Source organism: Gopherus flavomarginatus, chromosome 3 (assembly GCF_025201925.1).
Source record: "Gopherus flavomarginatus isolate rGopFla2 chromosome 3, rGopFla2.mat.asm, whole genome shotgun sequence".
NCBI lineage: Eukaryota > Metazoa > Chordata > Testudines > Testudinidae > Gopherus > Gopherus flavomarginatus.
The window spans coordinates 62471089-62495865 of NC_066619.1; the positions used below are offsets into that span (position 1 = coordinate 62471089).

Sequence of the window (24777 nt, forward strand, 5' to 3'; positions counted from 1 at the left end):
TTTAAATGTTCAGTGACAAACACATCCTAAATTGCATTCAAGAGGAAGGAGAGTAGGAGCCAAAAAGCAATTTGTGTGAGAGGTTGTAGTATTGATACAAAGGAAAGAACATTATATATATCTCTCTATATCTATATATATCTATATATCCATCTATCTATCTCCAAGTAGTCCAAGGAACTGCTTTGGGTGATTACGAAAGGTCTGCACAGTGCAAAGCTAACAATGCAACAAAAAACTCCTTAAGGTAGCAGTCCAGGAAAATGAAGACATTATATTCCAACAGAAGCAGTGAGTGCTGATAATACCAAGGGCTGAATATACTGAACTGGCTAGTGTCAGTAACTATACAGTAGGTCTGATTATGACAGGCACTAAAAACCTACAGCCTCCATTGACTTTGCTGAGATATATAGGTGCTTAGCACCACTCAGAATCAAGCCCTGTTTATTTGTTAATTCTGAATGGTCTCACGTAGAAGTGATTTATGTTTTGCACTTGAAGAATGTTATAATGGAGAGCATGTCATCACCATGACTACTTGAGAAAACAGAAATATTTGAAGCTACCAAGGTGAAATACTAATTCCAGATCGTATGAACACAGAGCAGCCAACTATCTTTTTTCTATATTGAATTTTTCTTACAAAATCTTAATAGTTACAATCAGAAAATACATCTTCCATATGTCTTATAGATGATAATAGTACTCCCTTTCCAACTCTGAAAGAGCTACATTCTCTCTCCCCCCATCCCCTCTGCCCCCTAGGAAACTCAGTTTCTAGTCATTCAAATGGCCAGATTTTCAAATTGTGCCCACATCACTGGAGCATACATCTGTGGTTTGATGTCACATATACATATTCCTGTTTTATTTTCTGAAGAGGCAGAAAATAAATAATCAGTGAATGAGAAATAGTGTCATCGATTGTAGGTTTCTAATTGAAAGGAAGAAATGAAGGTTGCCAAATTACAAGAAGCCATAGTTTAACCAGATGATCCATAAAAGTATGGAAAATAAAATAAACTCATTAATAGACATTATTGGCTTGAGTTTAACTCCAAGTACAAAAATCTCAAAAAAGTATGTGCATCTTTGTATATTATGTCTGAGATTCAACCCTTTATGGAAGAAGTCTGAACAAGGCCCCCTATGAACCATTTCAATCATCTTAAAATATGGCTTATATGCTCCATAGGGTCTTCTATGGGATCGCAACACTGGAACAAATTTCATCTGAGAATGGTAATGTATTCTATATATTGATGCACTTTATGCTCTCTTTCTTGATGTGCTCACTACAATTGGTGACGCACACTATAGACGGTGGGCCAAATTCATTGCTAGTGTCATGGAGCTCAACTCCATTGACATCAGTGAAGTTGCACCTGTTTACACTAGCAGCAAATTTGATCCATATGCTTTCCCATTCAAGATATCACTCAAAAACACCAGTCAAAACCTGCCACAAATGTTAGGTCTGGCAGATCCAGCAGCCTGCAAACCCCTATCAATGGCAGCCTGTCATCTATCAAACATGCTGATTACAAGATAATAAACACATTTAAGACACAGCAGCAAAGCAGTGAGACTTGTCAGAATGAGAAACCAGTCATTAATAATCAAAACACCTTGGAGGAAAGTCCAAAGAGATCAGTGAAATTCCCTCATCTTTGTATAATTTGGAGAACACTACCACAATATGGGCTAATCATACTTATGTAACTTTCATAATGAAAACCGACGCCAAGTAGAACGCCTGCATTTTATGTTTTGGGGTGGGAGAAATACTGTTTGTAAGGAACAATCATGCGCATATCAACATTTCTTTGTGAAACAGTCATAAAGTGGAATACATAGGGCAAATTCGGTCCTGGTGTAACTTCATACATTTGAGTCAATTGCATATGTAGAATGGAACTCTGCATTTTTATTTGCTCACATGGGCCTTATTTCATTAATTAGAATCCACTAAGCTAAAATATTCTTTCCTCCTAGATAAACTGTTAGCAACCTTGTTGGTAAGCAAGAGAAGATTTATTCATACAGAGACAATGGACCACATCCTTGGGGGCATTACTGATCCTTTGCACTGTACCACATGTAATTTGACAGCAAAAGTTGGCTGCACGGATCAGTGCAAGGGTGCTTCTGCAGACACATACAGCCAACATAGAGGCTTGGACACCACACGCCTTCCTTGCTTTTAATGCAGTAGAGAGGGGGTTAATAATTTTTTTTTTTGTCAGATGACAAATGTTACTGGTTTAGTTGTTTGGACAGTTGTAACCATTACAAGCTCTCATAACTCAGCACCTAGTGGCATGCACTGAGCTACACCAGGATAGTGCAAGTTGGAGCTTTATGCCAGTATTGTTCAATACCTCTGATTTGCATGCTGAGCATTTAGGTAGTTTCCTAATGAGCTAGATCTCTAGGTTAGAGCCTGAAGCTTTTCTGGTCTTTTCAACATTGTCCTGTCTGAATATCTTAAACCAGATGACAGATTCACTGTAAAAAAGTACAGTGTTATAAAAAGATAAACTCTGTAGTTCTTGTCACTGATTCTACAAAGCAAATATGATATCTTGGAAGAGCTAAGAAGAGCTAAATGGTTCAAAAGAAAAACAAGACTTTCTACTGGAAAGTTTTAAAATGGCCATTGGTATCTATAGTATTTTTATTGATTTCAGAGTGCAAATATAGAATGTTAATACCAATTAACAGATAAGCAGGATTTTTCCTACCAGATGTTACACTTAGTCTTAATTTGCTAAGTCAAATCAAGAAATTAAACGACTACAGTGGCAAAAAACATAATTTGGTGGCTCAAAATTTGTGTGCTCATTTAGTTTAATTATTTCAATATTAAAAGGGCCATTCTGCTTAGATTTAATTTGGCTCTATACCAAAGCACACTCTTAAACCCCACTCTTTATAATCAGTACTATTTCTTTTTGTGCTGGAGCTAACACTACAAAGTAATTGAAGGCTAATATAAAAGAAGCCATATGTGTAGGCAATCACACAGAATATAGGAAACACCTGTTTTTACTTCAATTACTGCCTGCAGACTAATAGTGCATGTTTATTTTGGGGCATTAAATTTGCTTGTGTAATAGTGCATGACACATTTTCAGTTCTCCTGCAGATGAACACTGAGGATGTCTAACAGTATCTGAATAAATGAAACACAAACATGCCCTCCCAGCCACACATGCAATTGAATATGGGCCTAATGACACCACACATTACCCACTGCATACAAGCAGGAAGCAGTTGGTGAACAACCTTAATCTTTCCATTCTTAGCAACCTGTAGACTTTTGTTTATTTAAAGTCTCAAGTTAATTCAACCAGAAGGTATGGAAAATGCACTGGCAGGACTGTGTAAAACACAAAGGGAACTGATGAGCAGCAGTGACTTTATTGTGAGGAAGGAACAAAGCCAAAAGAAGGTATGGTTTGATTTCTAGACACTAGACCATTGCTGGTCTCATGATTAATAACAGAGCTCATTAAAAAAAATGGGAAAATGTGAAAAATATGGTAATTTTCATGTTCTTTCCATTGCATAGGATTTGAAATGATCTCATTTTTTTTATTTTTTTTGTAATAGCTATTAATATTTTAATTTAAATGTCATATTGTATGTATCAACATCATTTATGAACATTTTAAAATTTCAATACCTTTAATTATGGTTTTAAAAATTATTTTGATAAATAACTGATTAAATACTGATTAAAAATCTAGCAGAAAACTTCATGTTGGATTCAAAATAATGATCTCAACCATTTTTAATGAAAAATTTCGTATTTTAAAAAAGGCAATTTTGATGCAAAATATTTTAAGAAGCCAAATAAATAAATAATACTTCTTATATAGTGCTTTCCACTCATATATTTAGTAGTAAGATCTTCTTAACCCCCACATAAAGGATAAGCAATATGTAAAGGAAGAGGGAAGAGGTAGGGAGAAAAAACAAATGGAAAACAACTACACTTTGAGAGAAAAGTGAAAGGAAATGAAAAAAAAAAGTTACCAAAAAGTAAACAAAATGTTATTAACCATTTCAAGGATGTCTTCAATTTAAATAAATAAAAATATCAATGAAAAATGAAAAATTTCATTTTAATTTTATTGCAAAGATTTTCAGTGGATAAAGGGCATTTTTCAATGAAAAAAAATCATTTCAAAATATTTCCGCCAGGTCTAATACAAATCTGTCAGATCTGTACAGATACAGGGGAACATGAATGAGTTATCTTATGCAGATTGTTTTTACTACAGTACTGCAATCATCACATGGTAGTTCTGCTGTACTCCAATCATTACATGGTAGCACCCAGTCACCTATAACAACCCTTTACTTGTCATCATGCTAAGGGTGGCTGGACATGTTAGTTTTCTCATTCAGTGGATGGAGTGAAGCTTGAATGTATTTCACTTCTATTTCCTATGATGTTGCTGTGTTTTCCATCTAGCTAAGCTCTTATATCATGCCTATGACTATTATATCTGACCACCATTTTGGTAGCTCCGTTTCAATAAGTCTGAGGACTTGTTCATAGTAGAGTTGCACCAGTTTAACTATATGTGGATGATTTAAAGGTGTGAATTTAAACCAATTTATTTGAACTGAAGCAAACTCCTGTGTGGACATTCTAATTTTGGTTTAAACTGAGCTTATTTTGGCATAGTTTATGTTGATTAGAAACAGGTTTATACTAAACCAAAACAGGGCCAGCTCCTGGTTTTTTGCTGCCACAAGCAAAAAAACAAACAAACAAAACCTCTGATAGCGCAACTGCCACACCTGGAATTGTGCACATGCTTGGTTTGCTGGTGCCTAGAGCTGGCCCTGAACCAAAACAAGCCACAGAAAACTGAAATAAGGGTATGTCTACACTACCCGCCAGATCGGCAGGCAGCAATCTAGTCTAGACGCGATAAATCAATCCCTGAACACTCTCCCGTCTACTCCTGTACTACACTGCCGCAAGAGGCACAGATGGAGTCAATGGGGGAGCGGCAGCAGTTGACTCACTGCGGGGAAGACACCATGGTAGGTCAATCTAAGAACATAGACTTCAGCTATGTTATTCATGTAAATGAAGTTGCGTAACGTAGATCGATCCACCTCCCCCTCCGACCCCAGTGTAGACCAGGCCTTAGAGTGTCCACACAGGAGTTTGCACTGGTATAGCTAAACCTGTATATAGGCAAGGCCTGCATGTGAACTTCACTCCTCCGCAGGATGGTATTTTCATCTCCGTATATTATCCAAATTGTACTGTTAAGTAACACTTAGCAACATATAGCCTTCAACGAGTATATGTGCACTTTAATATAAAAAGTCAAATGCTGACTTATATCAAATGATTAAAATCCATCTTGAAAATTACAGCAGTTTGAACTACTGAAGCGTAACTGACTATTGGAGCACAGATTTTAAACACTTCTTGAGATAAGGTTTCAGCATTGGTAACCAATTATAGTTCTAAGAAAGCTATTCATGACAACTAGATTTGCTGATTAGATATGCCAGATTATGCACAATAGATTACACTTCAGTGAGCACTACTGGTGATGCATGTAAATAGGAAGTATTTTTACTGTGGCTTTTTTGTTGTGTAATAAGCAAGGTAATATTTTTGCAAACTAGGCTTTTTTTTTTTGTTCTCAACATTCAGTACTAACACTACAGAACTTTTCTATAGCAGTCCTTATAGGCTGGCATCCAGCCCCCAGCCTGGTTTATAACTGATACTTCAGGGGAAAAAGAAAAAAACCCATAATGTACTCGGTCAATTGTGCAATAGTGTAAAATGAGGGAAGGGAGAAATTTCTTCCTGATTCCTGTGGTAAGCAGTTTGTATCTTCACTATTGAATTATTACTTAATATTTGTATTGAAGCAGTGTCCAGAGGCTCCAGTCTGGACCAGGGCCCCACTACACAAGGCAGTGTTGTTGTGCAGAGACCTATACTCTAAATTGTCCAATGTGACAAAAGTCCAACTCAACCTGTTACATAAAATAATTTATAAAAGTCAGCAACAGTTAAAGACAAAAAGACTGAATTAGTCCAAACAAGAATGCCTGCTGATACCATCCAAAGACTGTTATAAGATCATGACTTGTAAACAAAGGAGAATGGAATCAGAAATTAATGGACCAAAATTGGTATGTTCAAAGTTCAGCCTATCTGAACAAAATAATGAGGGAATGGGCTATTTCACCTCTTACCCACTTTTGGAGTCTTTAAAAAAGAGACTTTGGTGAGAGGATCAAATGGTGGAGGGTAGGTGGACTGAAAGGAGAAAGCTTTACAATCCACAATGTGGATGTCAGCATTTATCTCCATGACCATCTTTGGTACTAAATCCCACACCATGATTGCAGGATGTTTGAAAAAGTATATCCTTTTATTACTTTAAAATGTACCTGCATTAAATGTCACTGCCTGACTCATTCTGATACTGCATTATGAGGTAGCATAAAAGAGAGGGAATGATCAGTTACCTTTTCAGATTAAATACAGTATCTCAGTTAACACCCTTATAATTCATCTTTTTCATGCTAAATAATCCTAGATTTTATTCTCTCCCATCATATGAATTGCTGCAGTACCTCTAGCTATCTTCATGGAAAAGATCCAGAGAAGAACAATCTTAGCTATATAGCATCTTTCTTGAGGTAAACCATCAAAAGCACAGCACAGTTCTCTGAGGGTCTGATCCTAAAAGGCAAACAAAATGGAACACAGTTCCCTACAGGATCAAACTCTCTATTCCAATGGAAGTTGAAGGCACTCGACCCCTTCCTGGATGCTGGTGCTCAGCTCTTGGCAAAATCATACCTGCCAGGGAACTCATTCAACTGCAACATGCACGGAAAACAAACACAAAGGCTAAACAACGTCAAAGCACATTGATTTCAAACTTCAAACAAATGTTTGTGAACAATCTTTTCAGTATTCTTCTAGCAATAGCCACCACCACATTAACTAACTATCCCTAGAACCTCTTCCAGAAGATGTGCTTCTGATAATGTTGCTGCCATATCTGGAAATATACCAATGAAAATATTCCCCTTTCCTTGAAAATATATACAGCTGTTTAATAAACTCTCTCCTGTCTGAAATAGGCTATGATGGACCGTGTGTTTCTCTAGGCTGATTTCCACCCACTATCTCTTTTGCATTTTGTTCAACAAAAAGAGAATGTTTGCTGTCTGTGATATGTTTGAACAGGACTCCATATACAGGTTTAGTGAGTTAAATTAAAGGACGACGCCTAATTCAGATACAAGAAGGCTCTTATATTTAACGTCTCACTGATAAAATAGTCTAGTTTTGCATTTTAAGGTCTGAATCTCCAAAAATCAATTTAATCACATTTCCATGAATAATTTTTGCTGTTTTTTGACAAGAAGAGCAACACGGCAGCTTTCAGTTTCCTTTGTATTTTTATATAATCACTATGAAGTCATGTTGCTAGGCAGAAACAAAAATCAATATAGAAGTCAAGCCATATCAGTTCATCTCTGAATCACTGTGGACATTTTGCTTTCTCCTCTCCTCTTTTTTTTTAATGACTCTTCTCTACTAAAATGTGAGTATAGCAAATCTAGCTCAATGCCATTTACATTACTTACAATATATTGCATTCCACATTCATTTCTCTATTACCATATGTTTATTTCCTGCATATATTACATGAATAAGAGTATGCAGTGTTGTTGTAGCCATGTTGGTCCTGGGATATTAAAGAGACAATGCAGGTGAGTTAATATCTTTCATTGGACCAACTTTTGTTGGTGAGAGAGAGAGAGAAACTTTCGAGCTTACATAGAGATGAAGAAGAGCTCTGTGTAAGCTTGAAAGCTTGTCTCTCTCCTGAATAGTAGTTAGGGTGATCAGATAGAAAGTATGAAAAATCGGGACAGGGGGTGAAGAGTAATAGGTTCCTATACAAGAAAAAGCTCCAAATATCGGGACTGTCCCTATAAAATCAGGACATCTGGTCACCCTAATAGTAGTGTTATTTGGGAGAAAATTATACAGGCAACCTCCAGTCTTAACTGAGCAATTCAAAGGATCTCCAGTCATACTGCATACAATTCTGCTTCACCTTTAGTCGAAAGCTCCTTCCACTAAGCAATCAACTTTTGTAGACTCTTTAGTGGTAACCTAAAGGGAAACCATTAACCATCTAAAACTGTGTACCAGTTACTGTTGTAAGAACTGCATAAAATATAAGCAAAAGAGATTATAGCAAATATTTTTTTCTGGTTTTCATTTTGTTTACCAAGTGCATTTGACAGCATTTTGTGAATAGGAAATTTTCCTGTTGATGGGAAGTCACATTTCCTGTCTCATGCACTAAAGCAGGAAGACATCATTCTCTTGTACAGATCTTGGGAAGCTCTTGTGCACTTTCTTCTCTAGGCCCCGCATGAAAGCATTCAGCAGTAACAGTAGCAGCAAAACTGAACCTGAAGAGGCAGCAGGAAGATGTGCACAGAGAGAAAAGGGGGATCATGTCTGGCACTCATCCAAAAAAACACTTGATTTTTAAAATCTCAGATTTTGGCATTTGGATAGTTTCAGAACATTCAAGTTGTCAGTGCCCCTTTAGAACAGATTCCATTGTTTTATATTGCCGTCCATATGTAAAGCAACTCCATAGAATCTCACTGTAAAGTATGGGCAATAGAAAAGATCAAATTAGATATGTAGATACTGAAATAGCTACACTTATATCTACACTCAAAATCCTTGCCAACTTGTGGTATAATTTCTAGAACCACCTCTGGTGCCTGAGACAGCTTTACTTTTGAGAATAACATCGCAAAGCCAATAAATTACTGCTTTTTGCACTGTAATGTTGTTCTGGTGGTACTCTCTTCCAGAATTGGCATTTCATAGATTGGCTTCAGAAAGCAGGCTATGTAAGGGGCAGGAGTATGCAAATGCTAGTCCTTCCTACAGGTTGAAGGGCATCTTTCCCTTTAGAGACCCCAAACTCACCTCTGAATACTAACAAGGTCTCCAGATAAAATTTAGCATCATATAATTTCACAGGTTCTCCTTTGCTTGCAGCAAAGGCTGTTATCGTGGTTACAGAAAAAATCAGGAATCAGGAAGATCCTTCGTGGGATTTTGAGCTGAGCACATTTTGACTTCTGAGTAGTAATTTAATCTCCCCACTTCTCAGTCAAACTGGAAACTTTGGTATAAAAGTGGGATCTGGCTGAGGCCCAATGGTTTAGATTTAAATCGAGGCTTGGAGTTCTAATCCTCTCTTGGTGTCCAGCTTCCTCTTCCCTCCCGTAGTTATCAATGCCCTTCCTTCCACTGACCCTCCAATATTTCCTTGGGTCACTTCCAATTCCCCAACCACCTCCGCTCTGCCACACCACATACACACCTTTAAAGATCCACTCACAGGGCTCAGATAATACAGGAAAAATCTGTGGTACAGGTGAGTGTTGAACCTGGGTCTCTGGCTAGCATTCTAATCACTGGACCATTCTTCCTCTTCATCAGATGAAGAAGAAAAGGGACATTAGGAATGCTTTTGAATATCTGACATGTAGCTACAGAATCTGAATTGCATAATGTTCGTCCTCTTTGTAATGGGATATTTGGTTTTCATGTACACCTCTGTAAGAACATCACACACGCACACACACACACAGAGAAAAGAACCCACATCTACCCGATACATTTGCTACTACCATACCAGCCACTCCTTGCAAAAGGCAGGTTTATTTTTTAAAACTGAATTCCTTCCCAGTACTTGTGGAAAAACAATATAACCTTGTTATATACAGCAGTCTCAATACCCAAGACAGAAATAGGTAGCAAGTGACGCAGCAGATCTAGCACAGTTCAGTTTCATTGGATTAAAACAATGATTAATTCATGAGCTTTATGCCTAAAAGTTATTTTAGAGGCAGCATGAGCACTGATTGGAAATTCCCAAATAGATACCAGTGCATAGCAGAGTGAGTAAGTGCACACCCACAGGAGCACATATTTGTTTGCACTATCACACTACATATGACATGTACTTAACCAAGGCTTTGGAGACTGGAGTGGGTGGTTAAAAATAAGCAGCTGAGCCCAGAACAACAAGTCATTATTTTGACTTGTGAACGTTTCACATCAAAGGAGAGATCTAAGAACAGAGAAATAGGAAGTCCATGAAAACAGCTCTGTGAGTAGAGAAATAGCATTCAGAGACAGCAAATTTGTATGAGCTTTTTCCTCTTTGAAACAGAAGGGAGTCGGAGGCCCTTAATTGCACCAGGAACAGGGCAAAGTGTCAGAGATATTCAAATGAACATGCAAGGATTCAGCTCCATGGTCTCTATTGTTTGCCCTACCCTACCCTTATATATATGCACACATGCATGCACAAAGAGAGAGAGAGAGCGCTGTGTGCAATTTTCTGTGCAGCTGATTGAGTACCTTGGTTATAGTCTCACAATATGATTGTTGTAACCCCCCAGCCTTACTGTTGCTGTCCAATCAAACAGTGGCCTTCCTTCCTCTACTTTCTAGTAGGCCCAGTTCCACCTCCTTGGAGATTTCTGGGGGCACTGGGTGGCTCCTTCTCCAGCTTCCTTTTTCTGCAGGCCAAGAGGTCTGGACACTGCTCCTCAAAATCCACATAGTTGGACCAGTGGAAAATGGAGCCTTTCTTGCATGTTTAGGTTCCATAACACCAATGAACAGATCCTACAGAGTTCAATACCTGTAATCTCATGAACTGGAACCTACAATGGTGATGAAGCTCTAGATATAAATCTTATTACTACAGCTAGCAGGGATTCTCCTTTAGCTCAAGAGTTTGGAACAGAAGGAGGCTATCATAAAATCTATGGAGCTATGGTATGCAGTATAGCTGGTCACCATGATATCTATTCAGCCAAAAATCCTTACACTGCACATTTTGGAGATGTGCAACTTTCTTTGGAGTACAGGCTGTTGTCTTGTCATAATGGTAGCCTTTTCGTTCATCTCCTCCTTAAATGAAGAGATTTAGTAAGAGGCAGTGAGTCAGATTAAAGATATTGGTATCACATCAGGCTCTTGCCTTCCAAGGGAAAGCCATGCTTAATATGTAGGGTTTTTTAGTTGTGCAGCGGAGCTCTTCTATATCTGTGATATGCTCATAACAGCATATTTTGAATGCAATAGAATATTTGTTCATTGGTTGGAATGATCATATGTCGTTCTCTGTATTCCTTCCATTGGCTTCCAAGTGCCTGACAGAGGGTTAGTGCTGTTGTTTTTTAATGTAGGCTTATGCTCTATTTGAGACCTCTACCCTACACTTTGCCCTGCTAAGTACCTCGGCTCAGAGACCACCTCATTTTAGGAATCTGACTGTTACATCTTAGGTCAACAGGCGATTACTCCTTTTCTGTGATAAGGGCTTAAAGAGTGAATTACATTTCTCTTTGATAGTCACCACAGTCAATTCCTCTCCAGTTACAAAGAACACCTTCAGACTTTTTATTTCCAAGGTATTTTTCACTATCAGCCATGTATTTATTACCCTCCTTTCTTCTACATTCATTCATTTGAAATTTTAATGAGGATGGTGGGAGGGGGGATCTTAATCATGTTTTCACTGAATTTTAATTTTGTTGTGATGCTCTGTGGCTTCCAGAGCACTTTTGTGAAGAGAAAACCTTTATCATTAAAATGATTATTTTCCAGGCTGACTTAGAGATTAGTGTTAGACTGGCTTTGCATACAGCAGTTTGTCAATGTCCAGCCCTGGCATTAGGCTTCCTCTATCTTTTGACTTGTGCAAATAAACAACACCTCTGATATTACCAAAAAAATGGAAATCCCCAAACCTGCCAGCAGTAAAAGAATGATTAGAAGAAATCTCACAGTGTTGCATAAGTGAAAGCAAAAGATTTCCATCACACATTTGAAGCCACTTGGGCACGCTTCAGGGTTTGCATTAGAAAAACCAAGCTATGAACCATGAACCTGTTATTCGCAAATATGGCAGAACACTGTGAAAGCTGTGAAGAACATAGATGGGTACAAATAGTCCTAATTCATTTTTTTCAGTGGGAATTTTGCTAAACTTTTTGCAGTTAGATAGAGACTCTGTTCTTATTAAATGGAACATTTCTCGTCTTGTCTGAGCAACTTACACTTTCAGATCTCTAGAGCAATGCGTCTAAAAACTATATTGATAACTGTATTTATAGTTCTGTAAAACATAATACCTAGGCCTAGTCTTGCAGCCTTTACTAAAGTGAAATTCCCACAAAAGTCACTGGGAGCTTTGCCTGAGTAAGAAATGTAGAATTGGGCCTCTCACTTATTATACTCTCAGAAGACCAGAGAGCAAAAAGAATTAAAGGAGGCAAAGCTGATCTAAAAGTTCTAAGAGTAACAATCTATAACTATTCCGACTGCAGGTCCTTCTCTGCATTCCTTCACTTTTGAATGAGAGTTTTGGGTATCTGAAGAATGCAGAAGCTGGTTCTATGTCTTCATTTTCCTTAGAAATAATATCCACTTACCTGAATATTCCACAATGAGGCAATGGTGGCACTTAGACCTCCATTCAGTGAAGCACTTAAGGGCATGTTCTTAAGTGTTTTGTGAAAATAGGGCCTAACTTCTGGATAAAGAAAGGAAGGAAAATTATTTTGATTTACTGGAGTAAATAAAATAATGAAATGAAAAATATAATATTTTGAAGTACATTCTAATACTTAAATATGTTTTCCTGAGATAGTAATAAGTAATAATTATAATACCTTTTTCTTTTATAGCACTTTACAAAGGAGGTTATTATCATTATCCCCATTTTACAACATGGGGCAACTGAGATACATGAATGGGTGCCCCCAGGTTACCCAATGGCAGAGCTGGGAATACAAGCCAGGACGTGTGAGTTCCAGCCTCATACTCTCTTCAGATGTTGGTGTAAATTGTTTTTGAAGAGTGCTTTGTATCCCTGGGACTTAGTTTTAAATCAATTCCTGAGCACTGAGATAACTTATTTAAAATGTTGTTCATCCTTCTTTTTTTTAACGCATTATAAGGCAATGCAAATTGGGAAGGTTGACGTGGATGAGATGATTTAACAGTAATCATTGATATTTAGCATTCTGCTAGCTCCCTTTTGCTCCAGAGCACTTTGCAAATATTAATATTAATTTTGTTGAATGCAAGTTCCATGTTTCTTTTGATTTAGGTAGACTTTTCCATCACTAACTTCTGTGATTCCCTGAAAACTTCTTTAGGGTTGCCAAAAAAATCCAAAAGCTGTTGTCTAATGCATGTGAGAGAGGAGGGGTACCCAGTGCCAGCATCCACTTTGAGGAAAGCACATGCACATCATTCCAGTGGGAAAATGAAAACGGATTAAATTACCACTTAAAACGTATCCATTTGTGTAATAATTATGAGGGAAAATGTGATCCTGAAACGCAGGGACAAATTCTAAGAATTGCACTTGATTGAGATGGGAATTTGGCCCATTATATTTAAATATGTAGCATGCTAATTTAATTAGATAAGACGTGTGTGCGAATACCAAGGCTTGTACATTTCTAGATAAGGCAAGCCACCTTAATGACAGTTTTCTTTACTGTGTTATTCTCAGGGCCAAATTCTGATGCTCATGCACAGCCCAAATAATTGAGTCTGTGCACTGGAGAACTATGCAGAAGATAGCAGAGATACCATACTCTTCCCTCATACCCATCAGGCAGGCTGCTAAAGCACTCACTCCCCATGGCAACTACCACAGCTTCAGGGCTACAGTACCATGTGTGACCTATTACATGGTCTACAAGTTTGGGCAAATGGATCCATATAATAGTGGCTCACCGATTATTTTACAATGGCTAGTGCTACAGAATGAGTCACACACACTGTGCTTTCTCATGGAGACTTTTTATTTGTTCCTTCTTTGTTTCCTTTGATCGAAATGAAAATCAAGATTAAATTCTTACGCTTTATTAAAGAACACAACACTGATGTAGCTGGGTGGGTTGCACTTAAGTTAATTTGTTAGGGAGAAAGAGGATAAGATGAGCCCATGAAAAAACATGAAATTAAGAAACAAAAAAACCCATAGACCAGTTTCTTATGTCAAAACATTTATGTTTTTTTATTTTCAGACCTTCCACTTAAACAAGTTGTTAGGTGTAGTGGTCTAAGTTCTACTGAAAACATTACTAATGTTTAGCCTGCCGTTTTTGGAAAAGCAAGGGGAATGCTGTATTTGCTGCTGCAGTATGCCAGTCAGGACTTTCTGATGACACTTTGCTATTGGAGTTTCCTTTTAGAGAAGGAAAATTCTGTCATTTTCTCCCTCATTTTTACTCTGACACCAGATTGTCATGAAAAATTCAACACACATTCTCCTTTCTCCTGTGACCTTAAGAGAGAACATACAGAGCTCTGAGCTCTCCCTGGCATTTTCAACTAAGTCTTCTGCTCCAGACTGTCCACTGGCTTTTGTAACTAGCAATGATGTGTTTAAAGTTTAAAAAAAAATATGACAGTTAGTGCTATGTGCTAATAGCTTTTAGAGAAATGCTCAGTGTTCAGCATATCTTATCCAATATTTGTTAAATACGTAACATTTCACCCCAGATCACCCAGATGTTGAGAGGTGTCACATTTTCATGGTAACAGTATCCGTATATCCCCTTCATCGTCCACCAAAGGCACCCACTTAAAGGTTTCTGGCTCCAAGCTGTCAACTCTCTTTGTCGCAGACCTGCAACTTACTCACTGCTGACCAGAGTTTATCCAGGCTGGATGGTTCCTGGTGTACATTGCGATATCCTCAGCAAGGCAGAGTGCATAAAGCTCAGCATCTGTGCTTTGCTTTCGCATTGAAGGCTGCAAACAGTGCATTTGCCAACAGTTACAAGTCACCACACACCTCTTCATAAGCAAACTTATTCTTAAGGTAAAAGTATTACACAGAAAATATTAAAAACAATACTAGTTTCTATACACATGCTAGGAGCTTGTCAGAGGTCACACATCAGTCTTAAGGGGACCTAATATGTCAATTCTTTCCAACCCTTCTGAAAGGATTGGGGTTCCCACTTAGGCAGAAGGTCCTGCCTGTTTGCTGGATCAGAAAGAAGGCCCCGAGTCAGTTTAAAATCCTTTATCCAAAAGTCCTTTCTTTGTCTCTTGGTCTCTAGAGAATCTAGTTTGAACTAGTACAGGCAAACCTCTCCAGGAGGTGGTACCTCTCTGGGTGGGTTAGAACTGGCTGATTTGCCTTAACCACCACCCACCATTTTTAGTTTTTGGAGGAACTGTGGTAGCCCTCCCCCATGTGGTAGAACAAAATCATACATAAGCCATTCCTTTAAAACAATGGGCCCCAAAGATACTGCGTGAGATAAACTTATTTGTCACCAGAGGAACTGGCCATATCCCTGTGGCCTTATGGGCTAACCCACAGATGTCAGCTCCATGGCAGACTGTCCTAGACATAAGAAAGTACAATTGCCACTGAAAGCCATAATGGGGGAAAAGTGTGTTCTGACAGGCCATAACTCCAGCTTCTATCAAGATAGCTTTTTGTATTGTACCTGTCACCACAATATAACTAAGCCAATCCCCTCTCTCTCTCTGTCTCTCTCACACACACATATACCCCTTTCACCACAGTATCTGGGCCGAACCCTCCCCACCACATACACCCACCTCACCTTCTTTGGTATAACACAGCTACTAAAGCCTTTCTCAAACCTTTGTATTGGTGATTCCTTTCACACAGAAAGCCTCTGAGTGCAACCCCCCTTATAAATTAAAAACACTTATTTTTATATTTAGCACTATTATAAATGCTGGAGGCGAAGCAGGGTTTGGGTGGAGGCTGACAGCTCATGATCCCCCATGTAATATCCTCGTGACCCCTGAGGGGTCCCGACTCCCCAGTTTGAGAACCACTGTGCTAGAGTGACTCTCCTGTGAAGCCCCAAGAGGGAAAATAGATGGATTCTTCCAAGTTTGTAGGTCTACAAACTCTTTTCTTTTTCTACCTTAAAGAAGACATGCATGTTAGTGGAAGGCATCCCTTAGCACTGGTCATGCGGCAATGGATGTGGAGGCCCTCATCCTGTGCAAACCATGAGAGAGTTATTAGAGAGGCTGCCTTATCCTCATTAGCAAACTCCTTGGCAAAGGAGTTCTTGCCCTTCACAGGGGTGGCTCCAGGCACCAGGGCAGCAAGCGCGTAACTGGGACAGCAAGCCACAAGGGGCGGCCTGCTGGTCACTGTGAGGGCAGCCAGCAGGCTGCCTTTGGCAGCGTGCCTGCGGGAGGTCCACGGGTCCCGCAGCTTCAGTGGCCAGGACCGGAGGTCCTCCTGTAGGCATTCCACCGAATCCACGTTAGCGGACCGTCCACAGGTGCGCCACCGAAAGCCGCCTGCCTGCCATGCTTGAGGTGGCAAAAAATGTAGAGCCGCTCCTGACCCTTCATCACCACTTTTCAGGAGTGAGTCTTCATCTCACTGCTTACTCCTGTCTTCTATCTGTCAGGAACACAGCTAGATGTATGTCAGAGAGATATCAATATATTTGGGTCAAACTCATTACCCTTTAAAAACTCTGCACTGACTCACTGACATGCAGAACAAGAACACAGTTTCCTGACGTGAGCACCTGTAGTCTGTTCGTTTTCACTATGCTGTTTTGTATCAGATCACAGCCAGGTCCCTCCAAAGAGTAGCTATAGTCGGAGTCGGTCAATCTATTGGAAACAGGTCGGCTAGAAGAATTTTAATCTCTCCAGATTTACATTTTGTGTCTCAGTGTCTCCATGGCATTTCATGTCATGTATCAGCCATAGAAAAGGATGTATTGAGTATTCTCAGTTTAATATGATTTTGCCCTTTCATACTCTGCAGTAGCCCTCAGTTCCATACTTGTATCTCCTATGTACAAAAATAGTCTCATATTTTCTTCTAATAAAGCTCCCTCCCAAGCTGAAACCCAGTTTAAGAGACCAGTAGCTATTTTATCTTTGCTATCTTAAAAGGGAGAGGGATAGCTCAGTAGTTTGAGCATTACCCTGCTTAAACTCAGGGTTGTGAGTTCAATCTTTCACGAGGCCACTTAGGGAGCTGGGGCAAAATCAGTACTTGGTCCTGTTAATGAAGGCAGGGGGCTGGACTCAATGACCCTTCCTTCCAACCCTATGAGATAGATATATCTCCATATTATTAAAGAAAAAAAAACTTTTACCCTCTGGGTGAAATCCTGGCCCCACTGAAAACAATGGAAAAACAGCAACTGACTTCAAGGAGACTAGGATTTCTCCCTAAATATTTAATTTTCTATATAATTTATCTCTCTCTGCTATTTCATGTTTTTTCCTACATGGTTCCTGGGAGAGAGGTACCAACTCCTTTTGATTCAGAAATATTTCTTTTAATCTTTATAACCTCTCTCCTACTAATTGAAACTGGCTCATTGTCCTCTCTATTAAAAATCAGCCCTGGGGTTGATTCCCTGGCTGCTCCCTCCCTGCAAGAGCTGGGAACCTTGCAATCAAAGTTTGTTATTTGTATCCCTTCTTTTAATCCGGCAGGCTGACTTGGATAGTCTGTTTAATTCTGTGCACAGAGGATGCTCATTTTGCAAGATTCCTATCAGTGAACTAAAGACAGCTCACAGAATCCTTTATGCTAACACGACAGCCGACCATTCCTAACATAACAGATTCTGACTGCTGCAGTTACCTCTGGGTTTCTGATAAAAAAAAAAGAGAGAGAGAGAGAGAGCCTGCATATTAAATACTTACAATTTGTTAGCATCAGTGTCAACATATTTCTGAATCTTCATCAAGAATGGGGGAGAGGAGTTGTGGCCAGATCCAGGGTGAAATCCTAGCCCTGCTGAAGTCAATGGGAGTTTGGTCTTCAGTGGTCCAGGTTTCACCCACTGTCTTCACTCAGGTAGAACTCCCAATGAAATCAGTAGGCCGCCTTGTCTGAGTAAGGATGACAGGACCAGATGCTTGGAGAAAGGCTGAATGGATGTGTGGGATCTAGAATATTAGATCAAGCTGAAGTGAATGATCCTAGGATTACATTAGGAGTGGAATAAAATAAAATAAAGGTCAAGGCAATAGAGACCAAGGTACTTACTAAAAATTATTGGCCTGATTCCTATGGTTTTTACACCTCGTATTTTTCTGCAACTCTGCTGATTCACTTTTGACTTAAGCCAGTATACACGAGAGGAGAATCAGGCAATGTTTGTTTTAGACTTTACTCTTAGACTTTAGGGTCAGAAGGGACCAATGTGATCATCTAGTCTGACCTTTTAATGGTAGTTCTATTGGTGATGGCTGAAAGATTTTGATCTAGTATGTGGAGATTTGCAGTTGACTTTCACTTGGAGAAAATATCTTAACTGTTCTTACTCAAATGAATATTGAAGAGTTGAGGGTTAGCTGGAGGGGTAGGGAGTATGCAGCACATCCCCATGCATTTGGGCAAGAAATTAAATATTCACTTGAGAACAGAGGTGCATTTTTCTCCCTCATTGTCTGTCTTTGGAGTAGCACTAGTCAGGCCAGATGGCTCATGGCTTAATGTCTCATATAGGGTTATTAAAAAACAGAACCGTTTACTTGAAATGTACATGAAAGTGCAAGATTTACATATAACCCTAATAGTTCAGCAACATATTCAAAATAAATCACTTTCACTGAAGAGAGAGTGACACTTAGTATTCAGAATATAATGTCTGAATACATTGAATAAATTGTATGTGCCAAAGGATTTGCATATTGCCTGACTATAAGGGTCACTCAGACAAACCACCAAAACATCTTCAGGATATTTCCAGAATACAAATCTCCTATCTCTATTGGACTTTGGAAGCTGTTTGAAGACAGAGTTTGTTCCCAGAAAGGAAGGATGATCTTGGGGTTCACCACACTGGATTCAGGAACTTTGTTTGATTCCCGGTTCTGCCACATACTTCCTATGTGATCTTTAGCAACACACTTCATCTTTCTGTGCCTCAGTCCCCCATCTATCAACTGGAGATAGTCATATTTCCTTTCTCCTACCCTTTGTCTGTCTTGTCTATTTTGATTTTAAGCTCATCAGCACAGAGGCTGTCTCTTACCATGTGTCGGTACAGTGCCAAATTCAATGGGGCCCCAGATATATTTGGGGCTTCTAGATTCAATATTACAAATAATCAAGTGCAATTTAAACACAGTTCCAGCTAAATGTAGATAGGCTGGAGAGTGATTTTAAACTAGTTTTCATAAACAATTTGATCCCATCCTCAATAGCCAGCTAGATCAGCTTTGAAATTGGTTTAGTTAGAATCATATTTAAATTCCTGTTTGCAGTCGATTTTTAACTCAGATTGCACTTTTTATTGGGATGTGATTTTGGTAAAGCTGCATTTTAGAATTTTCCACCCTGCAGAGAGGGCACAGACTAAAATGCAGTTAAATTAACCCTTACCAGTTAAGTATCAGAGGGGTAGCCGTGTTAAGTCTGGATCTCTAAAAGCAGCAAAGAGTCCTGTGGCACCTTATCTGTTAGTCTATAAGGTGCCACAGGACTCTTTGCTGCTCTTACCAGTTAAGTGGTTGAAATACACAGCAACAAGCTGCACATTTAATTATTGCCACTGTGCTCAATCACAGAAATGGTTTGCACAAATTGTATACCCCTCTAGTTTGAAACTCTGAGTCACAATTTTTAGAACTCTTTAATAACATTAAGGTGGTAAGACTGATTACCCCTATTTTGCAGAGGGAAAATCAGGCAGAGTGATTTAGGACAAAGACCTCACATTTGCCATGTCAGTGTCATGACTCACAGGCCTCAAATCCAGGTCCATAGGAGCAGCCAAGCTTCACCCGCCACTTGGCAACCTGCTGACAACTTCTGACCCAGGACCTAGCCCCAATTTGAGGCTTCTCTCCAGATGTCCCATTAGTGGAGTCCAAGAGAAGTTGATTGGCCCACTGGCACGACTTAAGTCAGCAATAGGAACAGGAAGCTATCTGAACAACTAGGATCCACCCTGTGTTGGCATGTATGCCTCCTGCTCCCCTGGCTTGACTTCCTGGCATCCTGACCTGGCTTAGCTTTTGACTTCTGATTTGTGGTTCTAATCTCCAGTTTGTCTCTTACCTCTGACCTGCTGGTACCCTGACCCAGCTTACTTGTGACTGAACTCTGGCTATAACCACTTGGTCTGACTGCCCATGACCAGGCCTTGACAGTCAGTGACTTCTTCTGTGTCTCTGAAAATTAGACAGCTTAATTAGGTGACAAAATATGAAATTAGGGGTAAAATTTTCAAAGAAGTGTTTACATGACTTGGGACCCTAATTAATACAGACTTTCCCACCCTAAATCCCAATGTTACCTTAGGTACCTAATTGATGGCACCCAAATGTGAAAATTTTGGCCCAGTTACCTTTTTCTACTGAATCATCTGACCTTGGATTCATCACATTCAATTTTGGAATTCTGGTTAAAGATGTCACCTAAAAGTATTTCATCTTTTTAATTGTTACGGTATCTTTAAAGTAATTTAAATTAAGAGTTGGTATGTAGATTTATGAATATATTTATTATAGCTTTGATCTTGTGAGTTGTTGAGGGTCTCATTCAAGAGGCTGAGACGCTGAGGAATTGAAAGAAAGTCAAAGAAAATAATAATCATGGTTGTTTGAATGATTCATGGACAAAATAATAGCATATTTCTTTGTCTTTCTTGCCAGCCATTTTTATGCCTGCATTTTAAAAACAGCCACCTACTGGAGATTTGTATATGCTATTTCAGTTATTTTCTTGATCACCATCATGATATAATCTCCTTCCATAGCAATTTAATTAGCAGAGTGAAAGGACTGACCTTTCTCAAGATTTTATTTTCTATCATGCTAAAAATATCCATCTGGATATGTCAATACGATCTTTGATGCACACAGAATGCTGATACACTGTGGAGAGGAGAGAAGCATTTGAGAAAAAACTATTTTAAACAGATAGCAAACTGTATCACTAACTTTCACTTGAAATGGGCAATATTAGTGCAAACGTCTGTGGTAAGAAAAAGGCTCTTCAACAATAATAAATAATACCTAGCTCTTGTATATCATTTTCCACCAGTAAATCTGAAGTATTTATCCTCCATTTTACAGATAGGGAAACTGAGGCACAGAGCAATTACATGATTTGCCAAAAGTCATCCAAGAAGCCAATGCTAGACTTGGGAATAGAACCTCAGAATCCTGAGTCTCAGGCCAGTGCTTGATCTCCTCGTCCCTTGTGCAATACAGACCCCTTCGTTTAGCCTTAATTTTCATTCTTGGCTGCTCACAAAAGCTTCATCTTAAATAAATAGATTGGACAGTTAGCTGCAAATTTTGAAAGCCATCCATGCCTAAATGCATGTACCCAGTTTAAGCACACAACTCTCACCTGAGCAAATGCAAATCAGAGCTGCTTGTGTGCATGTATCAAGGAATTGCACACTTAAGGCTCACACATCTTTGATAATGCCAGGCTAGAAATTCTTGTTCTTCTACCTGACACAGAGTTCCAGGAAAGACCTTTTTGCCTCACACAATTTCACAACAACGTAAGAATTATAGTTGTATTTGAATGGTTAGGTTGGATTTGATTTAAGGCCATAAAAACAAGATTTCAGGTTTCACTGAAACCTAAGGACTTTTTTTTTCAATATTATTCGGGGGTGGGAATGAGTGGGGTGTCAGTATCTCTCCTCTTTTATTAAACTCTCTAACTGAAGCTCATTTACCAGGATTTCTGTCTCACCCAGTAATCTGAAAAACTGCTCTGCTTCTGTCTCTGATACAGGCTCTTTTCTAAGTCTCCTCTAACCTTCTCTAACCTCTGACATTGTTCCATGCTCTTTCCTTCACATCTAGGCCTCCTTGCACCTGCTGAAACTGTAAACCCTGCAACTCTACCATTTTCACAGGGATGGTAACTATGATAATCATCAGATTTGGTAATTTGAGAAAGAGTGTAGTTGAAACAGAATATCACAGCTCAGGCCAATCTCTAGTGCAAGTATGTTCTTATCACATTGTTGGAGCATCACATACAGAGCATTTTCAACTCAAACTGGGATGTGAATCTATGCTGCGTCTTTGTAAACGTAAGCGCATATTATACCATATGCTCAAATTCTTTTTAGAGTGGGCACAGCAGGCTAACTATTCCGAGCAAAACACTCTCGAGGCTGACTGGCAAGCTTCCTGGAGAAGTCTTCCCTATTAACCTAGCCCTCATGGGGAAAAAATTTAAAAAGCACTTCCGAAGGCTGTTGTTGCTAACTGCCACTAGGGATCAAAGATCAACCAACATGCATAATCCTGGAGAAGAGTCTGGCCAATTTGTGTCCATCTTTTCAGTACATTTCTAATATTAGAAAGAACACAGCTTGAAATAGTGCTTGGAAATAATGAAGCTTTGTTAGAAGATACACAGGACATGCATCTCTTAGTTATAACACTGCCTGCCCTTTCTCAAGTCATTTTAACATTTTAGGTGAAAGCCAAATAGTTGTGTTAAAGCTATTTACAGTCTGGGCAAATGCTAAATATAGATGGCTTTCTGATGGTCAGTTGCTATCTCAAAAAGCTGTTGTATTTTCATGTTAGGTTGCTTAGTGCTTAATGACGACCAGTGAAATATACTTTGCCATGAATAAGGAAAAAAATCTACACTTGTTCATGGCATTTTAAATTATTTTTGAATGACAGTAGCTCTTAGAAGCCACACTCAGTCACAGCCCCGTTGTACTAGGCACTGTACAGACATAACAGAAATGACAGTCCCTGCCCCAAAGAGCTTGCAGTCTTAAGGCTGGTCTTATTCTCTCTTATACTAAGGCCCCTTTACATAACTCTGGCAATGTAAAAGCACATAAAAGTGGGTAAAAATGTACGTTAAGGCCTCATTACAACTCCTTAGCAGTGTAAAGTTGCCCCAGTATAAATGATAATCTCGCCCATGGTCCCAAACCTACAATTGTATCTGCACAAGCATATCCTGACACTAACCCCCATTGAAATCAACGAGACCTAGGCCAGCTTATTTAGAGTGTAATAACACTCAGAGTGGCTCGGTACTTTACAAACACAAAGAAGGACAGCGTATCTGTCCCAAAGAACTTACAGTATTGAAAATGTAAGCGAAACAGATATTGATTGGCTTATTGGGAGGAAGCATGACATAGTAGTTAGGTCACCAAACCTGGAACTTGGGAGACTTGGCTCAGTTCTTGGCTCTAACATACATTCTCTGTGTGGGCTTGGGCTAGTCACTTAAGGGACCCTGTTCCTTATGTGTAAAAAGTGGAGAACATTTCTTTACCTGACATGCTTTTGCCAGGATAAAATCTACCAATGATTGTGAGGTGCTCAAACACTGTGGTGATGAAAGCCATAGAAATATGTAGATAGGTAATTGGATTATGCACATTGGAAATATGGCAAAATGCCAAATGTAACAAGACTAAATGATAGGGAAAGAAAATGTATTAAAGTTTCCAAGTCGTTATCACAGAATTTGGGGAGTGTACAAGAAAAATATTAAATGCCAAAAGTCCTTGACATGCCCATTTAAATTATAGGATTGACACACCAATTTTGCATCAGCATTATAAAATATCTTTGCACACTGCCAAGAGTTTTCACTTCTGACTGCAGTAATTTTAATGCAAATAACGGTTTCCATTTACCATGGCTTGGCACCCCCAAAATGATATTTTGCATTCCTATAGCACCTTCAACCCAAGGATTTTAGGGTGTTTGGAAAACTTTAATGAACTCAACCTCACAACATGTCTGTGAAAAAACTAAGTATTATTATCCCCATTCTACAGACAAAGAAGCTATGGGACATAGCATCCTCACTGGAGACAACTCAAGTTTGATTTTCAAAGGTGCTGAACCTCTGACTTCATTTGGAGTTAGAAACACCTCAGCATATCAGATCAGGCCTTACCCCTACCAAGTGTGGATGATGATACCTAAAAACCTGAGCCATCTGAACTAGAGGCTACTTTTGAAATTTGGCCTGAAGTGACTTGCCCAACTTGTCACAGAAGAAGTCACTGTCAGAGCCAGGAATAGAGCCCAGATCTATGTCTCCTGGTGCTGCATTATATAAAACCATGCTCTCATTCTAAAACTTAGTAGGACTTTTAGTCCATTGGTGTGACTGTTGGTGCTTAATTAGTCTGAATACATTTAAATAAATGTAATTCAGGAACTTAAATAATTAATAATCCATTGCCATGTAAGGAGCTTGTTGGCTATGATGATCAGACTAGTCCCCATCACCTTACAAACATCACCAATAGCAAAATATTTTAGACCAGACAGATGCTTCTCTCACATAAGAATTGTGTCATAATCTGTCAGCCTGATTCAGGGCGTCTGGTCACTACCGCAATATAAACATTAGTAACAACATCATTAGAAGGCTGGATTCAACTTTCCACTGTCCCAAAGAGTTGCCATCATTCTGGTCAATGAAACAATTCCTGCATCTGCTCTTGTCTGGCCCACAGTCTCCTTTTCACCCTGTAAAGGTCATGAAAAGAAAATGATTCCATATTTTTAATGGATCAAAAATGGGAAATATTTCCTATATTTTAATGGGTATTTCAAAAATATTACATAATAGCATAGCACAGATGTGGGTAACTTTAAAGTGTCAAACTGTC

General features: G+C 39.0%; 1 protein-coding gene across 1 annotated transcript in view; it reads right to left on the bottom strand.

Annotated features, from left to right (window-relative positions):
• The window catches only part of PCSK1 (proprotein convertase subtilisin/kexin type 1), a 52107-nt gene extending 39463 nt beyond the window's left edge, over window positions 1–12644 (bottom strand). The window contains exon 1 of the mRNA XM_050945750.1: window positions 12565–12644. The gene's annotated coding sequence lies outside the window, so the exon portion shown is untranslated. The remainder of the gene's footprint in view (window positions 1–12564) is intronic.
• Between the last annotated feature and the right edge of the window lie 12133 nt (window positions 12645–24777).